This window comes from Mustela nivalis (assembly GCF_964662115.1).
Source record: "Mustela nivalis genome assembly, chromosome: 1".
Lineage (NCBI taxonomy): Eukaryota > Metazoa > Chordata > Mammalia > Carnivora > Mustelidae > Mustela > Mustela nivalis.
Window position 1 is genome coordinate 43866167 of NC_139020.1, and position 19256 is coordinate 43885422.

The following is a 19256-nucleotide window of genomic DNA, read 5'->3' on the forward strand; positions in this document are numbered from 1 at the left end:
ATGCACTTGAAAAGAATGCATATTCTGCTGTTTTAGGATGAAATATTCTGAATATCTGTTAAGTCCAAGTGGTCCAGTGTGCCATTCAAAGCCATTGTTTCCTTATTGATTTTCTGCTTAGATGATCCGTCCATTGGTTTAAGTTTGGATATCAAAGTCCCCTACTATTATTGTATTATTATCAATAAGTTTGTTATTGTTATATAACAAAATGTCTCATGTTGGAGGCAGAAATATTTATAATTGTTAGGTCTTCTTGTTGGATAGTACCCTTTATCATGATATAGTACATTTCTCTTTCTTTTGTTACAGTCTTTAGTTTAAAATTCAGTTTCTCTTATATAAGTATGACTACTCTGGCTTTCTTTTGACATCCATTTGCTTAGTAAAGATTTCTCCATCCCCTCTCAGTCTGCATGTCTCTGTCTTTATGTCTTTATGTCTCCAATGAGTCCCTTGTAGGCAACCTATAGATGGGTCTTATTATTATTTTTTAATCCATTTGGATACCCTATGTCTTTTGGTTGGAATATTTAGTGCATTTACATTCAGGGTAATTATTGATAGATGTTTTATTTGGTGCCATTTTATTACTTGTTTTGTCATTGCTTTTGGAGATTTTTTTCCATTCTTTTTTAGTCTTTGTCACTTTTGGTCTATTTTCTTCCCACTCAAAGAGTCCCTTTTAATATTTCTTGCAGGGCTGGTTTAGTTGTCACAGACTCTTTTATCTAGGAAACTTTTTTTTTTTTAATCTCTCTTTCTATTCTCAATAAAATATTGGCTGATAGAGTATTCCTGGCTGCATATTTTTCCCATTCAGTGTGTTAAATATGTTATGACACTCTATTCTGGCTTGCCAAGTTTCTGTGGTGAGATCTGTAGCTAACCTTATTGGTCTTCCCTTGCAAATTAGGGACTTCTTTTGTCTTTTGTCTTGTTGCTTTTAGGATTTTTTCTTTATTGCTCTAGTTTGCAAATTTAATTATAGTATATCTTGGTGTTGGCCTGCTTTTGTTGATTTTGATGGGGGTTCTCTGTGTCTCCTAGATTTGAATGTCTGTTTCCTTCTTCAGATTAGGAAAGTTTCCAGCTATTATTTCCTCAAATGAATTTTTTGCCATCTTTTCTCTCTCTCTTTTTCTGGGATTCCTGATACATTTGATGGAATCATTAAGCTCCCTAAATCTATATTCGTGATGCATAATTCTTTCTTTTGTTCAGCTTCAGTATTTTCCACTATTTTTTCTATATCACTTATCCATTCCTGTTTCTTCCATCTGTGAATTCATTACATCCAATCAGTTTTGAATCTCAGTTATTGCATTTTTTCTTTCTGACTTTAATTATTTTATCTCTGTGGTAAGGGCTTCCCTGAAGTCTTCCATTCTTTTCTCAAGCCCAACAAGTGTCTTTATGATTATTGCATTAAGTACTTCATCAGGCATATTACTTATATCTGTTTTGATTAGATTTATGGCTGTAACCTTTTCTTGTTATTTCATTTGTGATGGATTCCTCCATCATGGCATCTTGTCTAAGTCTCTGTCTTCTTTGTGTTAGAAAACCCTATTACATTTCTTGCTCCTGAGAGTAATGGCATTATGAAGAAGGGGTCATATACAGTCCAGTGCCTGGTGTTTCTGGGAATGTCTCTGATGTGTGCTGTGTGGACTCTGATGTGTTTTGGCTGCTCTATACTTCAGGCCAGTTATCTGCTGAGAATCTTCTTGCCTGTAGTGGGCAGCATTTGGATCTTGGCAGGTGTCTCTGTGGTTATGCTGAGGGGCAGGGATGGGAAATGTTGCCTGCTGCTTCCCTGCCCCGCCCCCAGCACATCTGAAAATGCCATCTCTCACCGATACACTCTAAGAAGAGTGAACAGTCTCTCCCTGATGAGACTTAGGCATTCCTCAGATTACACAGTCTGCCCCCAGGTTGCTTGCCTGCCTCTCTTGAGGAGCAGGGCAGGGTCTAGAATGCTATCCCAGGCAAGCCTGCTGACCTTTGAAACACCAGTCTTTAAGTCCCACTGGTTGCAAAAACTCGTGAAAATCAGCCACTCTCATTTTCCCTACCAATGGCTTTGGGGAAGTGTTATTCCTGTTTGATCCCCTGCGTACTTCTCTCTCTTGTGCTTTTATCTATGACCAGGGCTCCCTCCCCTCCACAGAACCTGTGATCCTTTTCTCCACCAAACCACTTTCTGCACTTCCCTACCTTCCTTCATACAGCCTCTATTCTCCCACTAGCTGGGAAATTTGTCTCGCCAATTCAGATCAATTGGGTCGATTTCTTGGGTATTCGGAATGATTTGATAGCTATGTAGTTGTTTTCCAGAGATGAGATTAACCTAGGGTCCTTCTACTATGCCACCATTTTACCTCCCCCCAACACCTGGAAAGTTTTTTTTTTCAAAAAGATGCCAAAAGAGCTGAATGTGCATTTTAAAAAAATTTAAATTTTTAAATCTTTCTTGAACCTTATATTAAATTTAATCTAAGATGAGCCATATCTATGCATAAAAGCTAAAAGAAAACATATCTCAAAATAATGTATTTTGACTTACAAAAATGAAAAAAAGTTTAATCATAAAAAGCAATAACCATAAAAAATTTGATAAATTGGATATCATCAGGTTTAAAAACATCTTCCCATCTAGAATATATTACCACCTCTTGAAATTCAATAATAAAAGACAATAAAAATGGGAGAAATTTTGAACAGACATTTTATAAAAAACATACAACATACAAGAATGGTCAAAAACAGTTTTAAAAATGCTTAATATCATTCAGAGAAATTCAACTTAGAACCATGATAAGATATCAGTACAAAATTTACCCTTTCATAAATGCTTGTGAAGGATCTTTCTCCCAATGAATTTTCACTTTAGATTCAATGCTGAAATCAAGAGGATCTTAGGCTATTTTCTGAAACTCTTTTTCTATGTTATTCCCTTCTCTCTGTTATTCTGTCCCATAAATTCTGGACCTCAGTTTTTACAAAATGGATTTCCCTGTCACACAAAATACAATTAGAAGTTTGACTTTACCAAACATAGGCAAGAAGTAGAACAATAAAAAATATCATCCATTTTTGGTGGTAATGTAAAATGATGGACATATTCAGATAAAGTTCAGGCTGACAGATAAAAAGCCACAGGTGCAAAGCATGTGCTTGCCTCTCCCACCTTTGCTCCAAGGTAACTCCTAGACTCATTATATCCATTTGCCTTGCAGGTACCCTCTTTTCCCAAGAAGAAAGGCTGCCATGACAGTTCCAGTACAAACCTTGTAGGTTCAAATACTCCTCCCAACATGTGGTAGGAGTCCCCCAGATGATTGGAAGCAACCTCCATTAGAGATGGAGAATCTCCTCCCACCCAGAGACACCACAAACATTCAAATATCCAAAACAACCTCAGGGCTAGTTCCACCTAGGGGAACCTATTTGTCCTTCCACTTTCAGAGTGTACTTTCCCTTAATTTTATTTTATTTTTGTAAGATTTTATTTTTTTATTTAACAGAGGGAGAGACAATGAGAGGGACCACAAGTAAAGATCTGAGAAAGAGCTCCTCATGACCGTAGGAGGAAGAGATAAATGTTAATCATTGTAAAAAATGGAAAGAAAGAAAGAAAAAAAAAAAAGAAAGAAAGAAAGAAAGGAAGGAAGAAAGAAAGAAAGAAGAGAGAAGAAGAAAAAGGAAGGAAGGAAAGAAGGTTAAGAAAGAAAGAAAGAAAGAAAGAAAGAAAGAAAGAAAGAAAGAAAATACCTCAGAGCATTCTCCATAAAAAATACTATATTCCAAAGAAAGAGACCTTAACAATCTCTAATCCACATGGAGAGAAGAGAATTCCATACACCCTATCCTCTCTAACCTTACTGTCTCATCCAAAGAAGAAGAGGAAATAATAATAATAATAATAATAATAATAATAGTACCACAGTGTAGGTCAAAGCCAAGAAACACAGGTACATCAAAAGACTGAGGTAGTATAAACATAAATATATAGAATATTTCCCCTCCCTGATTTTACCACCACATCAACGGAGTCCCAGTATTGAAAATAGTAGACTACAACTATAGAGTTGACTACAACTACAGACTACAACTACTTTTTTAGAACGTCCCTAACTGGGTTTTTCTAATGATAAAAATTGGAATTAAGGGGCACCTGGGTGGCTCAATGGGTTAAGCCTTTGCCTTCAGCTTAGGTCATGATCCCAGGGTCCTGGGATTGAGCCCCACATCTGGCTTTCTTCTCAGCAGGGAGCCTGCTTCCCCCTCTCTCTCTCTCTGCCTGCCTCTCTGCCTACCTTTGACCTCTGTCTGTCAAATAAATAAACAAAATCTTAAAAAAAAAATGGGAGTTAAGATGACCACAGAGGAAAAATGCCATTTTTATTACATCATATCAAAGCTTATCAACATTATTTATCACTGGTTGAGGCTGTGTTTTTCAGGTGTCTTCATGTAAAGCTACATTTTTTTTTCTCTCTCCTTTTTATACGGAACTATTTAGAAAAACAAAAAATCATGTTTAGCCACTTCTAAGGAGAGGTAAGTTACACTTAACCCACTCAAGGGCAGAATATCTATATATATTGTATGTAGACTTGTGTATGTATATATATAAATTGTATGTTTTCTTCTACATGGGATAATTGCCTCCTTTCCTATATATATTTGTTCAGTAATTTAAGTATATCAGTGTGGACTCGTATTTATTTTGTACTTTGGATTATAATCCAATACTATATTGTTTCAATCTCTCAAACTATTCCACCTTTGCCCTTTGAGACCTCTTTCAATAGGCTTCTCTTTCACTTTGACATATTCCCTTATGTGCATGTTCATCCTTTCCTTCCTTTCTTTTTCTTTTTCTTTCTCTCTCTCTTTCCTTCCTTCTTTCCTACCTTATTTTATTTTCTGTCTTTCAGTTCTTATTATTTTCTAGCACTACAAGATACTCTAAGTTCACCTTGTACATTCCTTACCCCCAACCTATACTAAGTCATTTCCATAAAGGTTCTTGGTTTCTTTTATTGGGAAAGGTTTTAGAAACCAACATATGTATATTAAGTGCGCTTTTCAGATGTCATTTTTTTGAGGCCTGTCACTGACAGACCAAGGAAATATATGGGAGTACATTAACTTGCTTATATACATATCTGTAAATAATTCTATATGTGTAACCATACACATCTACATTAAGCCCAACATGAGTTCAATATCAGTATTTCCAAGTATAATCCATATTCCCTTAAGTCTGTCAATTATGTATTTTAATATATTGTTCTAGATGAAATGAAGACATAAGGACCATGTATTCTACAACGCAAGGAGCTTAAATGATGTTGTAAATTGTATTTCTATTAGGATTGCTTGTAAATGCAAAATAAAGATTAGGCCATGCATAAGCATTTAGATGTTAAATTAAAATTATCTTTTTTCTTGATTTTATTTTGAAGGCTTAACACTACAACAAGTAATTTGAGTGTCATATCTCTGTAGAAATACCTGATATTCTATGAGTGGCCAAAAAGAACATCACACCGATTTTAGCATAATTAAAATCATAATTCACATTGTGCCCTCCATGGATATAGCACCCTTACAAAATTATTTCTATATTTCTGTTAATCCTCAAAAGGAATCTGAAACTACATTTAGAATTAACTACAGGATACATATTTTGTTGTTCATAATATGAATGCCATTTGGTAATAAACAAAACCAAAAGTCATCAGCAAGAACTGTAATGAGTATTATAGATGTTTTTAAAGAGATTATGTTACATTACATCAAAGAGACCAATATTGTAGTTCAAAACCACCAACTCACATTTTAAAAAAATTTTGTTTATTTGAAAGGGAAAGAGAATGAGAGAGAACACAAGAAGGGGGAGTGTCAGAGGGAGAAACAGACACTCTGCTGAGCAGGGAGCAGAATGAGAGACTTAATGGTGGGATTACAGGATCATAACCTGAGCCAAAGGCAGTCACTTAACCAACTGAGCCACCCAGGAGTGCCCCACCAACTCATTCTTAACATATTTTTGTTTTAATTTTACTGTTTTAAAAATATTTTATATAAAATACATACAGAGATTTTCCCACAATTAATATGAAGGACAACACTCATTAAAATACAAACATCAGTGTGAATTGCTGGATGGTAAGGTAGTTCTACTGTCAATGTTTTAAGAAACCTCCATATTGTTTTCCAGAGGGGCTACACCAGTTTACATTACCACCAACAGGGCAAGAGTATTCCTTTTTCTCCACATCCTCACCAACACTTGTTTCCTATGTTGATTTTAACCATGCTGAAAGGTGTGAGGTCATATCTCATTATAATTCTGAACTGTATTTCACTGATCATGAGTGAGGTTGATCATCTTTTCATGTGTCTGCTAGTCATCTGTATATCTCCTTTGGTTAAAATGGCTATTCATGTGTTCTGCCCATTTTTAAAAAGATTTTATTTATTTATTTGACAGAGAGAGAGAGCACAAACAAGAGAAATGGTACATAGAGGGAGAAACAAACTCAGGACTATTTATTTTTTGGGTGTTGAGTTTTCTAAGTTCTTTATATCTTTTGGATATTAACTCTTTAACAGATATATCAATTGCAAATATCTTCCCCCATTCTGTAGGTTGCTTTTCATTTTATTGATGAGTTCTCTCACTGTGCAGAAGCTTTTTATTTTGATAAAGTCCCAAAATTTATTTTTGCTTTTATTTCCCTTGCTTCAAGGACATCCAGAAACAAGGTGTTACTGCCAAAGTCAAGGGGGTTACTGCCTGTATTCTCTTCTAAGATTTCAATGGTTTCCTGTGTCCCATTTAGGTCTTTCATCCATTTTGAAATTATTTTTTTGTGTGGTGTAAGAAAGTGTTCCAGTTTCATTCTTTTGCATGTTGCTATCCAGTTTTCCCAACACCGTTTTTTAAAGAGACTATCTTTTTCCCATTGGATATCCTTTCTTGCTTTGACGAGGGCTAATTGAGCATATTGTTGTGGGTTTATTTCTGGATTCTTTATATTGTTCTATTGATCTATGTGTTTATTTTTTGTGCCAGTACCATACTCTTCTGATCACTACAGCTTTTCAGGTACACTAATAGGTACTTAAAGAATACAAAAATACTAATTCAAAGGATACGTGCACCTCAATGTTTATAACGGCTTTATCTACAATAGCCAAATAATGGAAACAGCCCAAGAGCCCCCTGGCTGATGAATGGATAAATGTGTATATATATACATATATATCTTCTTTACATATATATATATATATGTGTATATATGTATATATACACACAAACCCACATATATGTATATGCTCCATATATATGTATACACATATACATGTATATATATATAACTCAACCATAAAGAAGAATGAAATCTTGCCATTTATAATGATACAGTTGGAGCTAGTGAGTATTATGATTAGCAAAATAAGTCAGCCAGAGAAAGACAAATACTAAATAATTTCACTCATATGTGGAATTTAAGAAGTACAACAACTGAGCAAAAGGAAAGAAATGAAAGACAGGCAAACCAGAAAGAGTTTTAACTATAGAGAACAAACTGATAGTTTCCAGGGAGGAAGTGGATGGGGTATGGGTGAAATAAGTGATGGGGATTAAGGAGTACTCCTGTTGTAATGAGCACTCCATGTGGTGTGGAAGTATTGAGTAACTATATTGTATACCTGAAACTAATATTGTACTGTACATTAACTAACTGGAATTTAAGTTCCAAAATATCAGAACATGTCATGTTCTCTAAAATTATCTCATAACATTTGTTGTACTTTTGGGAAGAAAGGCTTTTATTACCTATGTATTAGGTTATATTTCCTTCTGTATTGCAAGATTCTACAGTAACTAATCTCATCCTACCTATCCAATCATATCTCCTTGTTATATGATAGAACCCTTCCCTATAAGTGGAGTAAATCTCTAAAATGTATCAATATCTCTCAAGGTTACATCAGCTATGTCCATGCTCTTTTTCACATCCAAATGTGGAGCCTTCACATTCCACTTGCCATTTTGTTCCTATGCCCTGTGGTATGGAAAGAACTTGTCCCAGAAAGCTCCATCCATTGGGGAAGTAAAATGTGAAGGTATATTGTACAGATCACAACCTGAACTGCACCCCAGAGCAAAGCCATATTAAAGAAAATCTCAATGAAAAAATAGCTATTTGATGTTGTAAATCACCAAGAATTTTAGGTAATTTTATGGTATGTCCTATCAATATCTAATAGATTCAACTCCAGCATTTAGAAGACATGACCAGGCACTTTTCCAAAAACAGACATCCAAATGGCTAACAGACACATGAAAAGATGCTCAACATCACTTATCATTAGGGAAATACAAATCAAAACCATGATGAGATACCACCTCACACCTGTCAGGATAGCTAAAATTAATAACATAAGAAACAACAGGTATTGGCAAGGATGCAGAGAAGGGGAACCATCTTGCACTTTTGGTGGGAACACAATCTGGTACAGCCACTCTGGAAAACAATACAGATTTTCCTCAAAATGTTAAAAACAGAACTATCCTACCATCCAGCAATTGCATCACTAGGTATTTACCCAAAGGTAAATGAACAAAGATACAAGATTGAAGGGATACATGTACCCTGATGTTTATAGAAGCATTATTAAAAGTAGTCAAACTGTGGAGAAAGCCCAAATGTCCATTGACTGTTGAGTGGATAAATGTATAAATATACAATGGAATATCAGCCATCAAAAAGAATGACATCTTGCCATTTACAATGACATGGATGGAGCTAGAGTGTATTAAGCTAAATGAAATAACTCAGAGAAAGACAAATACCATATGACTCATATGTGGAATTTAAGAAAGAAAACAGATGAACATACTGAAAAGGGGAGAAGAAGAAAAGGAGAGAGAGGGGAAACAAGCCTTAGGATGCTCTTACTCATAGGGTAAAAACTGAGGGTTGATGGGAGAGGTCGGTGGAAGATGGGCTTAATGGGTGATGGATATTAAGGGGGGCACCTGTTATGATGAACACTGGGTGTTGTATGTAAGTAACGAGTTACTGAATTCTACTCTAGAAACCAATATTGGGCTGTATGCTAACTACTTAAAATTTATATTAAAAAATTTTTAAAATAAAGAAAGTCCTTGAAGAAAACAGAACATTTTTTTAAACCACATTTTCCTCATATGTATATAAGGTAAAGTAAGTCCATCCTAATGTAGATACTTAGGAATTGTCATGAAAAGCATCAAGTGAGATTTTTAAAAGTATAGTGACTCTTTTAATTTAGTTCTTGTCAGAATGATTTAATTTTGAAATATTTAAATTCTTAAAGTAGTTCATGCAATGAAGCAAATGTTTTAACAGATTTAAAGATAAAACACATAAATTACAGAAAACAATACAACTCATTTTCTGGATGGTATCAAGAACCCAATAATATTACCTTAATTTGACTTAAATTTTTGTTTGAAGGGTGAAGGAAATTTCAGATTATGAATTAAAACCCAATTATCAGTTATATATCTTATTCTTTTATTCTATTGACTCTGTCTCTTCCAGAGGAAAAGATATTAAATTGTGCATGAGACGCAATCTTGGCCATTGTTAATGACATATCTTGAATCACTTTGCCCTCACAGTCTGCTTAGAGTTTCCCACAGAAGAATGGCCCAAATAATATATAATTATTAGGAGATTAGAGATTTAATCATGTGTTTTAAATTATATTTAACTTTTTAATATACATTTTTATAGCACTTGGCTAGTAAAACTATGATCAAGAAAACTATAAGATTTACCAAATTCTATCACACCAATTTTAAAAAGTAGTAATACAGTAATAAATGGGAATCCTATATAGCTGAAGATCAAATCTGTTTCTTTTTTTTTTTTTTTTTTTTTTTTTTTAGATTTTATTTATTTATTTGACAGAGAGAGATCACAAGTAGGCAGAGAGGCAGGCAGAGAGAGAGAGGAGAAAGCAGGCTCCCCGCTAAGCAGAGAGCCCGATGTGGGACTCGATCCCAGGACCCTGAGATCATGACCTGAGCCGAAGGCAGTGGCTTAACCCACTGAGCCACCCAGGCGCCCCTGTTTCTTTTTTTTTTTTTTTTAAGATTTTATTTATTTATTTGACAGAGAGAAATCACAAGTAGATGGAGAGGCAGGCAGAGAGAGAGAGAGGGAAGCAGGCTCTCCACTGAGCAGAGAGCCCGATGCGGGACTCGATCCTAGGACTCTGAGATCATGACCTGAGCCGAAGGCAGCGGCTTAACCCACTGAGCCACCCAGGCACCCCAAATCTGTTTCTTAATGGCAGAAAATTTAAAGGTATGTTGGTGAGCAAACAGATATAATTTATTATTAACTTCCATAGAAGCTTCTTTTCTTCAAGATTTAGATTTTTTAATTACATATTAAAATGATTTGCAATGTTAGCTGAGATTATATCAACATCTTTGGTGGTATTTATTCAAGAGATGTCCTATTACACATTTTTGTAAATAACCAGTTGATCCCCATGGTATTTTTTTTTTTATCTTAAGTAGCTTAAAAATCTAAGGCCAAGAAGAAAGCATTATTAAAAGAATCTTTTCCTGGCAAAATAAGGATATCACATTTAACAAAAGCAAGGTTGTACCACATTTATTTTTTAATCATGAGGTTGAAAGTCTAACAATTTGTAAACAAAAACATTATATCAATTTACAAATTTATGTAACATTTTAAAATTTCCCCAGAAAGTGATTATATCTAATGTAGCTACCTCTATTTATTCATGTCAGTAAGGAATACATGACCCACTAAGTATATATTAAATAGATTAAATAGGGATATCGCAATTTGATGTAGAAAGAATGAAAGATAAATATTCCTTCTTGCACTATAAATACAATTTAGTTGTCCTCCTAAAATCAATTCTTATTTTGAATCTGTTGGAAATTTGTAAAGTTTTAGCAATACTTATCATTCAGTAAGACTGATATATAATCTTTTAATTCACTTTACCTGCATCATTAGGTCACTTTATATGACAACCAGAAGAAATAAAATTTAATATGCCCATATATATGGAGTATAACAAAGATTCTTTGCTTCACCAAACTTCAGTTAGGCTCCTGAACCTTCTCTGAGGCATATCTATCCACTCGTTTCCTTGTAAAATCTAGTTTTAGCAAGAACCCTGCTAAGTCAGTTTAATCAGAACCCCTAATTTTTCACATCTGAAGACCTTGGTTACCTGAACAGGTTCTTCATCCTCCACATCTCCCAGGTGATGCCCGATCACTCTGGCTTGTCCTCAACAAGAATCTTGTTAGGCCAGCTTAGCCAGAACACTCCTTATCACCGATATTCCCTATTTTTCCATTCACTGACCACCCTGTACACTGCTCCTTAGCTATAAATACCCACTTGCTTATGCTGTATTTGGCATTGAGCTCAATCTTTTCCCCTACTGTAATATATCATTACATAGGTTGCTCTCCTTTGAGCAATAATCCTGAATAAAATCTGCCTTACTATCTTTAATAAGTGCCATTGAAAACATTTTTCTTCAACAAGTTAATGAAATACATATATATATAATACATATAATTGATATATCTATTATAAAATTATTCCATGTTAAGAATTAAAAATATTATCTTGTCCATTCTGAAAGAATAGTACATCTAAATGAGTCATTAGTTCAATGACAAACATCAATTAAGCACCTTCTGTAATGTAGCACTGTACTGAGTTTATTAACAAAGACTCATTAATTAATGAAACTAATAAAAAGCTTTTTGAAGTAATATTCCTCACAGAATGTTTTTTTTTTGACCACCTGTAATTCTTCATAAAAATATAAGCTAAAAGTCACATTTTATACCTACTATGTCTGTATTTTGGCTTTAGAATCTCAAGAATACAGGTGATTCAAAGGTGCACTAAAGGTTTGGAAACTCTATGGCAAGCGAAAACTCAGAGAAGTTGAAAATAGAAGAATGACTCTAGTTATCTACATTTCTAACAACACCCTGGTGATTCTAATACATGTAATCAATGGAATACACTTGGTCCACAAGACTAACTTAGCACAACAAAGATTTCTATAAACTCCAAGAGGTAATTTTTATCTTCCTAGTTTCTCTTTTCCTATATTCTTTGTCTTGCTCTTAGCATATCTCAAGGCTACAGAATTCTAATTATCTGAGAATGAAAAAATAAGTACAAATTTCTAAGTTAGGTAGTCTTATTTTATTAGCAGAAGTATAGAAGTTATGCAAAATTATTCTTACCATAAATTTTAGTACAACACTTCAGTTATATTCTAGAGAGAGAGCTGGGGCCCAGAAACACTCTACCTTTTCCAAGTGCATTCTTGCTATGGACTGTGACTTAGAAATCCATCAGAAAAATCTGCATCTATGGTGAATCTGCTACAATAAAACTGCCATGGAATACTACAGATGACAGTCATCCTTCTTCAACTTCTTCATTTTAAGGATTAAAAAAAAATTATAGAGAGTTTTCATTGTTCAGGGAGGCACAGCCTTAATCTTATGTAATAAACTTAATCTACAGTCTACTCAGAAAAGCAGTTTCAATTTGGAAATTACTTTTGGTTTCCTAAAATCTATTAGATTTTCTTTGCTTTTGCTATTGTCATAAGGATTCTAAATGGATTTTTAAGTATTTTTACGTATTCTATTGATAAGCTTTAGTTTCATAATAACTACTCTAAAAGTGAGAGGTTATTATTTTCTTTTGAAATATTATTTCAATTATTTTCAATTTTTTTCAATATTTCAATTATATTCAAGAATTTTACTTGGAAACTGTTTAAAGTGGAAAAAAAACCTCTGTCAAGAAAAATCAGGTGGAAAATGGGTTCCCAATAAAATGTTATTTTAGGGCAACAAAAGTCTAAAAGGCCACAAAAGAGAAATAATGCCACTGCCTTTGAATAATGGCTAGTTACTTGCATTTTTTGGCATTGTCACTCACTGAATCTTGGTATTCCTCTAAATTCCACACAGAGCATACACTACACAACAATTTTATCACAACATATGATGCTTTCTACACACATTGTAGGACAAACTACCACCAGGTCCAAATCAATACAAATATATCAGGGGCTGAACAATCTCAGTAGTGGGTAACATATTTTGCAGAATTCTGCCAAACAAAGAAACTGAATAGGATAGAGGAGAAGCAAACTAGGATGAGTTGAGGAATAAAATATTTTAAATATTAATAGTTAATTCAGACATGGTAATTTTCCGGAAAAGAAAATTAACACTTGGTAACATGCTAATGAATTTTACCTCCAAAGAGATTAGTGAACTGGCAAAATAATCCAATAACAGGGGAAGGGTGTGGACAGGAGGTACCGAGAGCACCCAGCCTTGCAGATCCCAAAGTAGCTATGGCCTTCACTGGTTGCTCTGATTGCTAGAGATTCAGAAAGATCTTGGAGAGTGACCACCTGTTTGCTGAACTTACACTCTAAGCAGCAAACTTTAAGAATCCAAAGAGGATTCTCCAATTGGCAAGGGGAGCAGAGAAGAGAAACATGTTCGATGTACATTTAAAAGACAGTAAAATGGGACACAACCCCCATTCAAATCCCAGAGATGTGCACAAATCTCCAAAAGTAGTTGTTAGATTTCAAAACTGGAAAGTCTCATTTTGAAAAAGACAAAATGCAGAAATTTCAGGAATAACTGGAAAAACAGAGAAATGTTTAGTGAAATTCAAGCACATCAACTCAATCTCAGGGCTTGAAACACACCCTCTATACATCCATGCAACAATGCCTCTTATTTCTTAAAGCAGGGATAGGATTGGGAAAGACATCAAATAGTTACAGAGCAATTTTATTTTAAGATTTTTAATTAATTAATTTATTTTTAACTGTACAGCCAACATGAGGCTCTAACTCACAACCCCAAGATCAAGAGTCACATATTCTACCACCTGGGGTAGCCATGCACCCCTACAGAGCAACTTTTTAAACTTTCCTTTTGGACCAAGGTCTAAGCCTTTGAGGATTCAAGCAGCTCTGGAAGGCCTGTGAACAGCAGATTCCAAAGTTCCAGAGAACTGTCCTTTCCTTCTCAGACACAATGTCAAAGATATAAAATGTCCTGTCAAGTTACATTTTATATTCTGAAATAAGGAAGCACTCAAATATTCTTAAGGCATTTACTTATTAAAATATTCTCTGCCAAGATTTCACGTTAGCTCAAATTCAAATCAGTCTTTACCTATCTGTAGTGAGCTCTCCACCTCAGTGGATAAAAACACCTTCCCCAGCAATCAGTGTTACCAAAGGTCCCCAACCCGTGAGCCCCATGGTCAGCCTCTTTGTTCCCTGGGTGAACCAGTTTGCTCTTAATACTGCTCTGCTACAAAGCACCAAACTCAAACTCAATGGAAAAGGAGTAAAACTTCTGCACAGTGCACTTTAAGAAGAGGTACTTTTTTTGCTTACGAAAAGAAACCTGTGAGTCCTCCAAGAATAGTATAAGGGAGAGTTTTATACCGAAGTACATGATTTGGAGTGAAGAATTCGCATGTTACTCTGCTGGTCCACACTGGTGACCCCCTTCTCGTTCTTCCTGTGGGCCCCCTTCATCAGGTATCACAGAATCTCAGGCTCTGGCATGCATAATGTCCACAGTACTCTCCAATACAGAGTTGTTTTTGCCCTTCTTCTACTGGCAAATCAATTCGATGTTCCTTAGCTTTCCAAAGTGGAAATCTCTTTCTCCAAGTCTTCAACAGTAAGTTTCAATACATTGACCTGCTGCATCAATTCAGCCCCTTCATCATCCCCGAAGCCCACACCAAGATTCTTTCTCACCACCCTCCCCCTGTAAGGCCAGCCTTAGCGGTTGCAGTGGATCTATGTATTGCAACTGGCCTCTCTGAAGCTGCACTGCTAGAGCCAAGAGATTTTTTTGATTTGTTCAGAGCCAGAGCAACAAGAGAGGGAGCAACTGACATTTCTTGACCTTATCGGGCAGCTACAAGGTCAGTCTTTTCCATCAGAGTTTGCATTAGAAAACTTCTTGAACCACAGAACAAATTCAAAATTGTCCTGAAACTTCCCTTGTACTAATTTGTCCACAGGAATTATTTAGTCAACACCCCTTCTCTTAAAATCTGCTTTTAGCATTTTGAAGTTCTGAATGTATTTGTGTTCTAGCTTAGCCTGGAATTTCATTTTCTTCAAACCAATGGAGCCAGGGAGCATTGTGTCCATAAACTAACAGTAGACAGCCCCTGTACACAACTATTCAGCCTTCATCAGATTCAACCATAAAGAGACTCATTGATCTAGGTCAGCAAGTCATGTCAACAGGTTATCACTGGTGACTGATCATGATTACACATGGATTCACTGCTGTCTTCGACTCCCAGCAAGACCACATCCACTGCCTGTGTCTGCTTCCATTCAGTCTTCCTCAGGTTTAAATTACCGGATCCTGCCTGCAAGCCCAGAGGATGACATCACATGCCCTCCCCTTCACTGCCCATTGTGCACAAACCTACTTAAAAGTGACTGGCTTTAAAGATCAGAGGTTTATTAGCTGATCATTCTGTGGGGTAGCAATTTGACTTGGGCTCCAATGCTTTCAGCTGGGCTCACTCCTGTACCTGCAGTCAGTTTCTAGAGCAGTGGAGCACTGGTTCATTGTTCCTTAGGACACATCTCTTTTCTGTGGGGCCTGCTGCCTTCCAGTAGACTAAAGGGCAAAAAAAGAAAAGTAATTAATGGAGTCTGGAGTCACTGAATACAGCTAACTGTGTAATCTTAGTAGGATGTGTGTAGCCTTAGTAGGATGTAATAACTGCGATAAAGACTGAATTGTGGGATTTATTATTCTCTTAACCTCATACTTTATGCCAGTGCCTGATAGCCAACACTAACAAGGGTCAAAGGGCAAGAATGTCCATGTAATGTCAGCCTCCCAGGAATGAAGAACAGGGCAAAAAAAGGTCATATTTCTAGAATATGACAAACAGAGTAAACATAGAACTTATAAGCTTATTTTATTTATATTTTTATATTTTTATTATTTATAATTGTATATAATTTATATATAATATATTCATATTATTGTTGTATTTTTATATTTTTATATTATATTATTTTTATTTTATATGCTTATTATTTTAATGATTATTACAGAAATGAAAATTTGAATCTTGACTCATTCTGGTTTAAGTTAACCATAATTTTTGTGCTTTATTCCAGACAAAGCAAGAAACTTCAGGCATTAACTCTTTGCCTTTCCCAATCTCTATGCATTTTTCTTATGCATTTTAATTGTGTATTTAAACTTATCAACACTTTATCATTGTCATGTTTTGATAGATGCAGTATTTATTTGGATTCACCAATATATTTAACCTTTATTTCTGCCTGTATCTCCTAGCTTCTCTATCCTCACTGTTTAAAGAGCAGTATTTGGTGTTTTCTTTAGCTCAGTTCTACTATGGTAAATTATGTCACATTCTGTAAATGCCTTCTTTTATTTTCATTCTGAAATATTTTTTTCTAGCTTTAAACTCCTAGATTGACATTTTATTTCAGCACATTAAAAATATAATTTGTCTTCTAGCTTTTATCATTGTTGTTGAGAAAATAGACTTAAGTTCTATTGTTGTTTCTTTAAAAGATATGTTGTTGTTGTTGTTGTTTTTCTCTAGGGGCATGTTAAAATTTCTTTTGTCTTTGCTTTTCTGTAATTTTACTCTGTTGTGTTACTATATAAACAAATTGTTTAAAATTCTACTTTGGAGTCTACTTTAACATATAGCTTATTGTCTATCAGTTTTGGAAATTTTCAGGCATTACCTCTTCATTTTGTCACCATGTTCTTTCTCTTCTCCTGTAAAGACTCCATAAACATGTCCCATCACATCACATGTTCTCACCACACTCAGAGGAAGGAATCAATAATATAATGTGCCTGTATCAGAATGGGAATCTTGGAGGTCATCTTGCAAGTCTAGCTATCACAGAGAATAATATTCCTGAGAGTTCTCGCAACATCATTACCTTCCACCCTGTAGTTTTAATAAGCTACTATTATGTTCAATACTAGTGACTTACCATCTGTATTTTTTTCTAAAAGAGAGAAGGATATTTTAATGATAAAATTCCTTTTTAAAAAGAACTACTGATACTAAATCAGAACAAACATGGGGTAAATTAATACACTTTTGTAAGAAATCATCTCTGTAAGAAATGTAAGAAACTATTTTGAATAACAAGAGAAATGGAACTTCTTCCATGTCACTAAATAAATTACAATTTCAGAACTGATAAAATTTTAAACTGTTATTTTGGTTCTGTATATTCAATATGTGGATAATACCAATCATACTTATTTTCCCTATGCCTTACATTTGAGTATACTCAGTGTAGAAAAAGTATATCAGGGGTGCCTGGGTGGCTCAGTTGGTTAAGCATCTACCTCTTCAGCTCAGATCATGTTCTCAGGGTCCTGGGATTGAGTCGCACGCTGGGGTCCCTGCTCAGTGGGGATACTGCTCTTCTCTGCCTGCCACTCCCCCTGTTCATGTATTCTCTACCTCTGTCTCTCTCTCTCTGACAAATAAAATCTTAAAAAGAAAAAAAAGAGTATATCAGGGAGAAAGAAAGGGTGGAAGAGATATTGAAATAGAGTGACTTGTTAGAAGCTTGTGTTAGAGTACTCCTTACGGAAAAACAGAAATTACAGAAAGAAATCAAATAATGTAAATATTTATCGGTTGCCTATTTGTCATAGTGTTTTTTTGCTGTTTACTTTTGTGACTGACACAACTGTGACCATAAAATGGTCAACCAATATCACTCAGAACTTGTGCAACATCTTTAAATATTATTCCTTGTCACCATCCATCAGAGCATCCATGAATCATCTGTATAGAATCAAGTTATTTCTCTTTCTCACAAACAAAATAGACTATAATCTATCCTATAACCTCTACTCACTGAAACCACAAAGCAGTGATTATTCTCCCTGGTCTTGTACATAGAAGCCAACTCAATCTATTCATTAATTCCTGATCAGCAACAAATAAACACCAGTGCCATTTACAGCCATCTTTCTAAATGTTCTTTCAATTTCTATATGTTCTTTCATTTTTACTTTGGTTTTGACTCCCTTCTTTTTTTTTCTTTTTATTTTTTAAAGATTTTATTTATTTATTTATTTGACAGAGAGAGATCACAAATAGGCAGAGAGGCAGGCAGAGAGAGTGAGAGGTAAGCAGGCTCCCCGCTGAGCAGAAAGCCCAATGAAAGACTCCATCCCAGAATGCCAAATCATGACCTGAGCTGAAGGCGGAGGCTTAACCCACTTAGCCACCCATGAGCCCTTGACCCCCTTCTAATTCAATCCAGTTTTACCTATCATCAACAAACCTCTGTTTATTGTTCCCTGATTTTGTCTTCCTTTTCCTGTTGGATTTGCATACTAATTGCAGTTTCCCAGACTTGATTTTTTATTTCTCAAGGCTTTTTTTTAGAGGTTTTCTCTTCTCATTCCTGGTGGCCACAAAACAGACCCTCCCAATAAATACTAGTTTTAACTTTCTGTGGAACGATGCATTGTTTTAGGGAATAATTCTTTTATTAGCTCTGTTTGTACTGAGATAGTCCCATGACTCAGCATATTTTAGACACTCTTAAAATTGATACAAAGCAATAAATGTAATTAAGGTTTCATTAAACAAATCTGTTTTCAGAAATTTTAGTTCATTTTTATTATTAAGATAATTTTAAATGAAATAGAATCACAGTGATTATCCAGCACAAATAACAGTTCATCAATATGAATATGCCTATTACATGTATTATATGTTATAGATGTTTATATAAATATACATGTATAATTTTAATTTTCTCATGTTTTTGTCTTCCTAATAAAATATTACACACATCATATGATGTTGATATTGTTCTTGTTTTTTAAGCTATTAAGAATTCCTTTGGCCACTGTTAGGTAATATAATAATTGACTTTTATTTTTTTTTTTTTTTTTTTTTTTTTTAAAGATTTTATTTATTTATTTGACAGAGAGAAATCACAAGTAGTCGGAGAGGCAGGCAGAGAGAGAGAGAGAGAGGGAAGCAGGCTCCCTGCTGAGCAGAGAGCCCGATGCGGGACTCGATCCCAGGACCCTGAGATCATGACCT

At 34.9% G+C, this 19256-nt stretch overlaps 1 pseudogene across 1 annotated transcript; it reads right to left on the reverse strand.

Annotated features, from left to right (window-relative positions):
• Positions 1-14695: 14695 nt before the first annotated feature.
• Positions 14696-15300, reverse strand: LOC309844933 (microtubule-associated protein RP/EB family member 1 pseudogene; annotated as a pseudogene). The gene has a single exon. The product of its transcript is annotated as a microtubule-associated protein RP/EB family member 1 pseudogene (transcript).
• Positions 15301-19256: the final 3956 nt, after the last annotated feature.